Genomic DNA, 10,257 nt, shown 5'->3' on the forward strand with positions numbered 1-10,257 from the left:
GGGTTCTCCCATGTAATTCACCTCTTCCATTGAAGGGTTCTCAGGATCATAAGCTTCTTCTTCAGATGAAGCATCCTTAGTACTGCCTGGTGCAGCTTGCATTCCAGACAGACTTTGAGAGATCGTATTGACTTGCTGAGTCAATATTTTGTTCTGAGCCAGTATGGCATTCAGAGTATCAATCTCAAGAACTCATTTCTTCTGATTCGTCCCATTGTTCACAGGATTCCTTTCAGAAGTGTACATGAATTGGTTATTTGAAACCATTTCAATGAGCTCTTGAGCTTCTGCAGGCGTCTTCTTCAGACGAAGAGATCCTCCAGCAGAGCTATCCAGTGACATCTTGGACAGTTCAGATAGACCATCATAGAAGATACCTATGATGCTGCATTCAGAAAGCATATCAGAGGGACACTTTCTGATCAATTGTTTGTATCTTTCCCAAGCTTCATAGAGGGATTCTCCTTCCTTCTGTCTGAAGGTTTGGACTTCCACTCTAAGCTTACTCAATTTTTGAGGTGGAAAGAACTTTGCCAAGAGGACATTGACTAGCTTTTCCCAAGAGTTCAGGCTTTCTTTAGGTTGTGAATCCAACCATATTCTAGCTCTGTCTCTTACAGCAAAAGGGAATAGCATAAGTCTGTAGACCTCAGGGTCAACCCTATTAGTCTTGACAGTGTCACAGATTTGCACGAACTCAGCTAAGAACTGATGAGGATCTTCCAATGGAAGTCCATGAAACTTGCAATTCTGTTGCATTAGAGAAACTAATTGAGGCTTAAGCTCAAAGTTGTTTGCTCCAATGGCAGGTGGTGCACGAAATTGCAATCACACTTTTTGCAATCCACACAACTAACCAGCAAGTGCACTGGGTCGTCCAAGTAATACCTTACGTGAGTAAGGGTCAAATCCCACGGAGATTGTTGGATTGAAGCAAGCTATGTTTATTTTATTAATCTTAGTCAGGATACCAATAGGGTCCTTTAGCCTCGTATAAAGTAAAAAGGGCATAAAATAAATAGTTGTTACTTTAATAATGGAGAATATGTTGGCGTTTTGGAGATGCTTTGTCCTCTGAATTTCAACTTTTCCTTGAAATTCCTTTCCCACACGCAAGGTTCCTTCCATGGCAAGTTCTATGTAGGGTGTCACTGTTGTCAATGGCTACTTCCCATCCTCTCAGTGAAAATGGTCCAAATGCTCTATCACAGCACGGCTAATCATCTGTCGGTTCTCAATCAGGTTGGAATAGAATCCATTGATTCTTTTGCGTCTGTCACTAACGCCCAGCCTTCAGGAGTTTGAAGCTCGTCATAGTCATTCAATCCCAGAATCCTACTCAAAATACCACAGACAAGGTTTAGACTTTCCGGATTCTCATGAATGCCGCCATCAATCCGGCTTATACCATGAAGATTCTAATTAAGGAATCTAAGAGATACTCATTCAATCTGATGTAGAATGGAGGTGGTTGTCAGGCACACATTCATGGATTGAGGAAGGTGATGAGTGTCACGGATCATCACCTTCTCCATAATTAAGCGTGAATGAACATCTTAGATAAGAACAAGCGTGTTTGAATGGAAAACAAAAGTAATTGCATTAATTCATCGAGACGCTGCAGAGCTCCTCACCCCCAACAATGGAGTTTAGAGACTCATGCTGCCAAAGAGTGTATAATTCAGATCTAAAAATGTCATGAGGTACAAGATAAGTTTCTAAAAGTTGTTTAAATAGTAAACTAGTAACCTAGGTTTACAGAATATGAGTGAACTAAGATAATTGGTGCAAAAATCCAATTCTGGGGCCCACTTGGTGTGTGCTGGGGCTGAGACTAAAGTTATCCACGAGCTGAGGCTTTTCTTGGAGTTGAACGCCAAGTTATAACGTGTTTTGGGCGTTCAACTCCGGATCATGACGTATTTCTGGCGTTTAACTCCAGACAGCAGCATGTACTTGGCGTTCAACGCCAAGTTACATCATCTATCTTCACGCAAAGTATAGACTATTATATATTTCTGGAAAGCCCTGGATGTCTACTTTCCAACGCCGTTGAGATCGCACCAATTGGACTTCTGTAGCTCCTAAAAATCCATTCCGAGTGCAGGGAGGTCAGGATCCAACAACATCAGCAGTCCTTTTTCAGCCTAACTCAGATTTTTGCTCAGCTCCTTCAATTTCAGCCAGAAATTACCTGAAATCACAGCAAACTCATAGTAAAGTCCAGAAATATGATTTTTGCCTAAAAACTAATAATATTCTACTAAAAACTAATTAAAACATACTAAAATCTACATGAAATTACCCCCCAAAAGCGTATAAAATATCCGCTCATCACAACACCAAACTTAAACTGTTGCTTGTCCTCAAGCAACTAGATAAATAAAATAGGATTAAAAGAAATTAAGAAGTAATAATATTTTAGAGTTTTTAAGTGGAGCTCAGATTCTTATTAGATGAGCGGGGCTTGTAGCTTTTTGTTTCTGAACAGTTTTGGCATCTCCCTTTATCCTTTGAATTTCAGAATGTTTGGCATCCATAGGAACTCAGAATTCAGATAGTATTATTGATTCTCCTAGTGTAGTATGTTGATTCTTGAACACAGTTACTTTATGAGTCTTGGCCGTGGCCCTAAGCACTTTGTTTTCCAGTATTACCACCGGATACATAAATGCCACAGACACATGACTGGGTGAACCTTTTCAGATTGTGACTCAGCTTTGCTAAAGTCCCCAGTTAGAGGTGTCCAGAGCTCTTAAGCACACTCTTTTTGCTTTGGATCACGACTTTAACCACTCAGTCTCAAGCTTTTCACTTGGACCTGCATGCCACAAGCACATGGTTAGGGACAGCTTGATTTAGCCGCTTAGGCCTGGAATTACTTCCTTGGGCCCTCCTATCCACTGATGCTCAAAGCCTTGGATCCTTTTCACCCTTGCCTTTTGGTTTTAAGGGCTGTTGGCTTTTATTCCTTTTCTTGATCCAATGATTTCTTGTAACAAATTTTTTTTCACTGCTTTTTCTTGCTTCAAGAATCAATTTCATGATTTTTCAGATCATCAATAATATTTTTCGTGTTCCTCATTCTTTCAGGAGCCAATATTCACAAAATTCAAGATAAAAATTATGCACTGTTCAAGCATTCATTCAGAGAACAAAAAGTGTTGCCACCACATATAGTTAATTATAATTTTTATTATTAAGAACTCGAAAAAAATAAATTACTTCTTTATTCTAATTATCTACTATTTTATTCATGCCTGATGATGATGAGAAAAATAAATTATAACTTAATTGGAAATAAAACCAGAATAGATATACTAATTACTACTACTACTATATATATCCCCTAAGGTAAATTTCTATAATAACACTATCACAGAGTTAAAGCTAACATTAGAACTCAACAACCTGTGTTTTGGGAAGTAGATGTTCCTCTGATCTGTGGGATGCTTGGTCCTTCAAGGATTAATTTCTGGCGCTTCAGCTCCCTTAAATCACGCCCTTGCTCTTCTTGTTCCTTAAGCAGTTTGCAAAGCATGCTGCTTTGATTGTTCTGTTCTTCCTTTATTTGGTTCATAGCTTCTTGCAATTTGGAAATAGATGCTTCAATATGTTCCCAATATTCGAATTGAGGAAGTTCTGGGAGGACTTCCTGTGCTCTCCTCTTGATTGGATCATCCTGTAGCTGTTGTCTGTCCGTTGATATTCTAGTGATTGGCCTTTCAACTGAGATATACTCTGTTATTCCCATCTTCACTCCGGCATCTCTGCAGAGCATAGAAATTAAGCTTGGATAGGCCAATCTGGCATCCTTGGAATTCCTGTTTGCTATTTTGTATAGTTCACACGAGATTAGTTGATGGACTTCTACTTCTTTTCCCAACATGATGCAGTGAATCATCACTGCTCTTTTAATGGTAACTTCAGAACGGTTGCTGGTGGGCAATATGGAACGCCCAAAGAAATCCAGCCAGCCTCTGGCTACTAGTTTGAGATCTTCTCTTTTGAGTTGATTTGGGATGCCCGTCGTGCTGGTGGTCCACCTGGCTTCGGGGATGCATATATCCTCTACAATCTTGTCCAGACCTTTATTTACCCTCATCATTCTCCTATTAAAGGAGTCTGGGTCATCTTTTAGTTGAGGAAGCTTAAAGATCTCCCTGATTTTGTCAGGATGGGTATGAACAATCTTTCCTCTGACTAAGGTCCGATGGTCATAGAAGGCAGCTCCAATTATTCTTTGCCTGTCTGTCTGCCATAGATTAGCATAGAACTCCTGAACCATGTTTCTTCCCACTTTCGTTTCAGGATTAGCTAGGATTTCCCAGTTCCTGTTTCGAAATTGTTCTTGGAGCTCCGGATATTCATCTTCCTTCAGATCAAACTTGACTTCCGGGATCACTGATCTGTGGCTCATTATCTTGTAGTAATGGTCTAAATGTTCTTTAGTTAAGAACTTTCCTTGATTCCAAAGTGGCTTTGGAATATTCTCTTTCTTGCCTCTTGGGTTGGGTTGTTTTCCTTTAGGGGCCATGATCAAAGTGAGAATGTTTTTGTGATCATGGATAAGCACACCAAACTTAGAGGTTTGCTTGTCCTCAAGCAAAAGAAAAGAGAGAAAAGGAATAGGAGGAGAGCAAGTGTGGAATGGTGGATGATGAGAGGGGCGCCGAAAGTGGATATAAAGGGAGGGGGTGGGTATTCGAAAATAAGAAAAAGATATAAGATAAAAGATATGATTTATAAAAGATAAATATGACAAGAAAAGGATATAATTTAAAAAGATATGAATGATATTTAAAAATAAATTTGAAATTTATAATTTGAAAAAGATTTTAAAAGATAATTAAGTTGGGAAAGAGCTTGGAAAAAGAGTTGGATTGGATTGAAAATCAACTGTCTTTATGGATTAAGATGCATGTAAAATCTTTGAAATAGGGATTTCAGAAATTAGAGATTTTAGAAATTAGGATTAAAATTTTTGAAATTGAAGGATGATATTTGGAAACATGTTTATGCAAGAAATCATGAATTGAAACATAAAAATTAGAACATTTTTGAAGAAAAACGAATTTTACCTCCTCCCCACCATCCTGGCATTAAACGCCCAAACGCTGCATGTTTTGGGCGTTTAATGCCCAATTGATGCTTCTCCTGGGCGTTCAACGCCCAGCTGTTGCTTCTTTCTGGCGTTGAACGCCAGGAAGTCCTTTGTCACTGGGCGTTTTTCTGAACGCCCAGGATGCTGTCAATCTGGCGTTAAACGCCCAGAAAGTGCTTCTTTCTGGCGTTCAACGCCCAGAAGATGCTCCTTTCTGGCGTTTAACGCCCAGATGGCTACCCTTACTGGCGTTGAACGCCCAGTGGATGCTTCTTTGGGCGTTCAACGTCCAAAACATTTTTCACCGGCTTTTCCACGCTAGTGAGCTTCCAGATTCCCTTGTAACTCTGTGAACTCAAACAATTGCTATTTCACCTTTTGAAGATACTTGACACATACCTGTAAAGAAAAGGAAATTTATTTAATTAGTAAATAAACTTTGTAAATGGCTGGGTTGCCTCCCAGCAAGCGCTTCTTTATTGTCTTTAGCTGGACTATTACTGAGCTCTAATCAAGTCTCAGTTTTGAGCATTCTTGCTCAAGATTACTTTCAAGATAATGTTTAATTCTCTATCCATTAACAATGAACTTTTTGTTAGAGTCGTTATCCTGAAGCTCTACGTATCCATATGGTGATACACTTGTAATCACATATGGACCTCTCCACCGGGACTTTAATTTCCCGGGGAATAATTTAAGCCTAGAATTGAATAGCAGAACTTTCTGCCCCGGCGCAAAGACTCTGGATGACAATTTCTTATCATGCCATCTTTTTGCTTTCTCTTTGTAAATTTTCGCATTTTCGAAAGCATTGAGTCTAAATTCCTCTAGCTCATTTAACTGGAGCAAGCATTTTTCTCCATCTAACTTGGCATCAAGGTTCAGGAATCTGGTTGCCCAGTAGGCCTTATGCTCCAGTTCCACTGGCAAGTGACATGCCTTTCCATACACAAGCTGGTATGGAGAGGTCCCTATAGGGGTCTTGAATGCTGTTCTGTATGCCCACAAAGCATCATCCAAGCTTCTTGCCCAATCCCTTCTACGGTTAATTACAGTCCGTTCCAAGATTCTTTTGAGTTCTCTGTTTGAGACTTCAGCTTGCCCATTAGTCTATGGGTGATATGGAGTAGCTACCCTGTGGCTAACTCCATAACGAACCAAAGCAGAGTAAAGCTGTTTATTGCAGAAATGAGTGCCCCCATCACTGATTAATACTCTAGGGGTACCAAATCTACTGAAGATGTGTTTCTGGAGGAATTTTAACACTGTTTTAGTGTCATTAGTGGGTGTTGCAATAGCCTCCACCCATTTGGATACATAATCCACAGCCACCAGAATATAAGTGTTTGAGTATGATGGTGGGAAATGTCCCATAAAGTCAATACCCCATACATCAAACAACTCAATTTCCAAGATTCCTTGTTGAGGCATGGCATAACTGTGAGGCAGATTGCCAGATCTTTGGCAACTGTCACAATTAAGTACAAACGCTCGGGAATCTTTATAGAGAGTAGGCCAGTAGAAGCCACATTGGAGGACTCTTGTGGCTGTTCGCTCACTTCCAAAATGTCCTCCATACTGTGATCCATGGCAGTGCCATAGAATATTCTGCGCTTCTTCCTTAGGCACACATCTACGGATTACTCCGTCTGCACATCTCTTGAAGAGATATGGTTCATCCCAAAGATAGTACTTTGCATCTGTGATCAATTTCTTTGATTGCAGCCTACTGTACTCTTTGGGTATGAATCTCACTGCCTTGTAGTTTGCAATATCTGCAAACCATGGCACTTCCTGGATGGCAAAGAGTTGCTCATCCGAAAAGGTTTCAGAGATCTCAGTGAGAGGGAGGGACGCCCCTTCTACTGGTTCTATTCGGGACAGGTGATCTGCTACTTGGTTTTCTGTCCCTTTTCTGTCTCTTATTTCTATATCAAACTCTTGCAGAAGCAACACCCATCTTATAAGTCTGGGTTTTGAATCCTGCTTTGTGAGTAGATATTTAAGAGCAGCATGATCAGTGTACACAATCACTTTTGATCCTACTAAATAGGATCTGAATTTGTCAATAGCGTAAACCACTACAAGTAGCTCTTTTTCTGTGGTTGTGTAATTATTATGTGCGTCATTTAGAACACGGCTGGCATAGTAAATGACGTGCAGAAGCTTGTCATGCCTTTGTCCCAACACTGCACCAATGGCATGGTCACTGGCATCACACATCAATTCAAATGGTAATGTCCAGTCTGGTGCAGATATGATTGGTGCTGTGACCAATTTATCTTTCAGAGTCTCAAATGCCTGCAGACACTCTTTATCAAAGATAAATGGTGTGTCAGCAGCTAGCAGGTTGCTCAGAGGTTTGGCAATTTTTGAAAAATCCTTTATAAACCTCCTATAGAATCCTGCATGCCCCAGAAAGCTTCTGATTGCCTTAACATTGGCAGGTGGTGGTAATTTTTCAATTACCTCTACCTTAGCTTGATCCACCTCTATTCCCTTGTTCGAGATTTTGTGCCCAAGGATAATTCCTTCAGTCACCATAAAGTGACATTTTTCCCAGTTTAAAACTAGGTTAGTCTCTTGGCATCTCTTTAGAACAAGTGCTAGATGGTCAAGACAGGAGCTGAATGAGTCTCCAAATACTGAAATGTCATCCATGAAGACTTCCAGAAATTTTTCCACCATATCAGAGAAAATTGAAAGCATGCACCTTTGAAAGGTTGCAGGTGCATTGCACAGGCCAAATGGCATCCTTCTGTACGCAAATACTCCAGATGGACATGTGAATGCCGTTTTCTCTTGATCTTTTGGATCTACTGCAATTTGATTATAACCTGAATATCCATCCAGGAAGCAGTAGTATTCATGACCTGCCAGTCGTTCTAGCATCTGGTCTATGAATGGTAAAGGAAAATGATCCTTTCTGGTAGCTGTATTGAGCCTTCTATAATCAATACACATACGCCACCCAGTAACTGTTCTTGTAGGAAACAGTTCATTTTTTTCATTATGAACCACTGTCATGCCACCTTTCTTAGGGACGACTTGGACAGGGCGTACCCAGGGGCTGTCAGAAATAGGATAAATAATCCCAGCCTCTAGTAATTTAGTGACCTCCTTCTGCACCACTTCCTTCATGGCTGGATTCAGCCGCCTTTGTGGTTGGACCACTGGCTTGGCGTCACCCTCCAATAGGATCTTGTGTATGCATCTGGCTGGACTAATGCCCTTAAGATCACTGATGGACCACCCAAGAGCTGTCTTGTGTGTCCTTAGCACTTGAATTAATGCTTCCTCTTCCTGTGGCTCTAAGGTGGAGCTTATGATTACAGGAAAGGTATCACCTTCTCCCGGAAATGCATATTTCAGGGATGGTGGTAATGGTTTGAGCTCGGGTTTGGGAGGTTTCTCCTCTTCCCGAGGGATTTTCAGAGGTTCTATTATTCTCTCTGATTCCTTCAGATCAGGCTGAACATCTTTAAAGATGTCCTCTAGCTCTGATTCGAGACTCTCAGCCATATTGACCTCCCTTACCAGAGAGTCAATAGTATCAACACTCATGCAGTCATTTGGGGTGTCTGGATGTTGCATGGCTTTGACAACATTCAACTTGAACTCCTCCTCATTGACTCTCAGGGTTACTTTCCCTTTTTGGACGTCAATGAGGGTTCGGCTAGTTGCTAGGAAAGGTCTTCCTAGAATGAGAGTTGCACTCTTGTGCTCCTCCATTTCCAGCACCACAAAGTCAGTAGGAAAGGCAAATGGCCCAACCTTGACAATCATGTCTTCAATCACGCCTGATGGGTATTTAATGGAGCCATCAGCAAGTTGAAGACATATCCGAGTTGATTTGATTTCTTCAGTCAAACCAAGCTTTCTGATAGTAGATGCAGGTATTAGGTTGATACTTGCCCCAAGATCACATAAAGCTTGCTTGGTGCAATTACCCTCTAATGTGCATGGTATCATAAAGCTCCCGGGATCCTTAAGCTTCTCAGGTAAGCTTTTCAGAATGATTGCACTGCATTCTTCAGTGAGGTAAACTTTTTCAGTCTCCCTCCAATCCTTCTTATGACTTAAGATCTCTTTCATGAACTTAGCATAAGAGGGTATTTGCTCAAGTGCTTCTGCAAACGGAATCTTTATTTCAAGAGTCCTGAGATAGTCTGCAAAGCGAGCAAATTGCTTATCCTGTTCCGCTTGGTGGAGTTTTTGAGGATAAGGCATTTTGGCTTTATATTCCTCAACCTTAGTTGCTGCAGGTTTATTACCTACAGAAGTGGGTTGGGAAGCCTTTTTAGAAAGGTTGTTATCAGCACTTGTATGTGACTGATCCCCCACTGGCGTTTGAATGCCAGGGGTGGAAGCTGGAGTGGCGTTAGACGCCAACTCCTTATCTGTTACTGGCGTCTGAACGCCAGAACTGTGCTCCCTTTGGGCGTTCAACGCCGAATTCATGCTTGTTTCTGGCGTTGAACGCCAGGAATGAGCATGGTCTGGGCGTTCAGCGCCAGCATTATTCCTCTCTGGGCTCTGATTGTCCTCAGAGGGATTTTCGATAGCCATTTGTTCATTTCTTGGCTTCCTGCTACCTTGAAGTGAGGTATTTAATGTTTTCCCACTTCTTAATTGAACTGCTTGGCATTCTTCTGTTATTTGTTTTGACAGTTGCTTTTCTGTTTGCTTTAACTGTACTTCCATATTCCTGTTAGCTATTCTTGTTTCCTGTAGTATTTCCTTGAATTCGGCTAGCTGCTGAGTTAGAAAGTCTAATTGCTGATTGAATTCATTAGCCTGATCCACAGGACTGAGTTCAGCAATTACTGTTTTAGCCTCTTCTTTCATGGAGGATTCACTGCTTAGGTACATATGCTGATTTCTGGCAACTGTATTAATAAGCTCTTGAGCTTCTTCAATTGTTTTTCTCATGTGTATAGATCCACCAGCTGAGTGGTCTAGAGAAATCTGAGCTTTTTCTGTAAGCCCATAGTAGAAGATGTCTAGTTGCACCCACTCTGAAAACATTTCAGAGGGGCATTTTCTTAGCATCTCTCTGTATCTCTCCCAGGCATCATAAAGGGATTCATTATCTCCTTGTTTGAAGCCTTGGATGCTTAGCCTTAGCTGTGTCATCCGTTTTGGAGGGAAAT

The 10,257-nt window shown here is 41.0% G+C and overlaps 1 non-coding gene across 1 annotated transcript; it reads left to right on the plus strand.

The window, feature by feature from the left end:
• Positions 1–396: 396 nt before the first annotated feature.
• Positions 397–504, plus strand: LOC112763789 (small nucleolar RNA R71). Its single transcript, XR_003182937.1, has one exon. It is a non-coding gene; the product is annotated as a small nucleolar RNA R71 (small nucleolar RNA).
• Positions 505–10,257: the final 9,753 nt, after the last annotated feature.

The sequence above is a fragment of the Arachis hypogaea genome, chromosome 2 (genome assembly GCF_003086295.3).
Source record: "Arachis hypogaea cultivar Tifrunner chromosome 2, arahy.Tifrunner.gnm2.J5K5, whole genome shotgun sequence".
NCBI classification, from domain to species: Eukaryota; Viridiplantae; Streptophyta; class Magnoliopsida; order Fabales; family Fabaceae; genus Arachis; species Arachis hypogaea.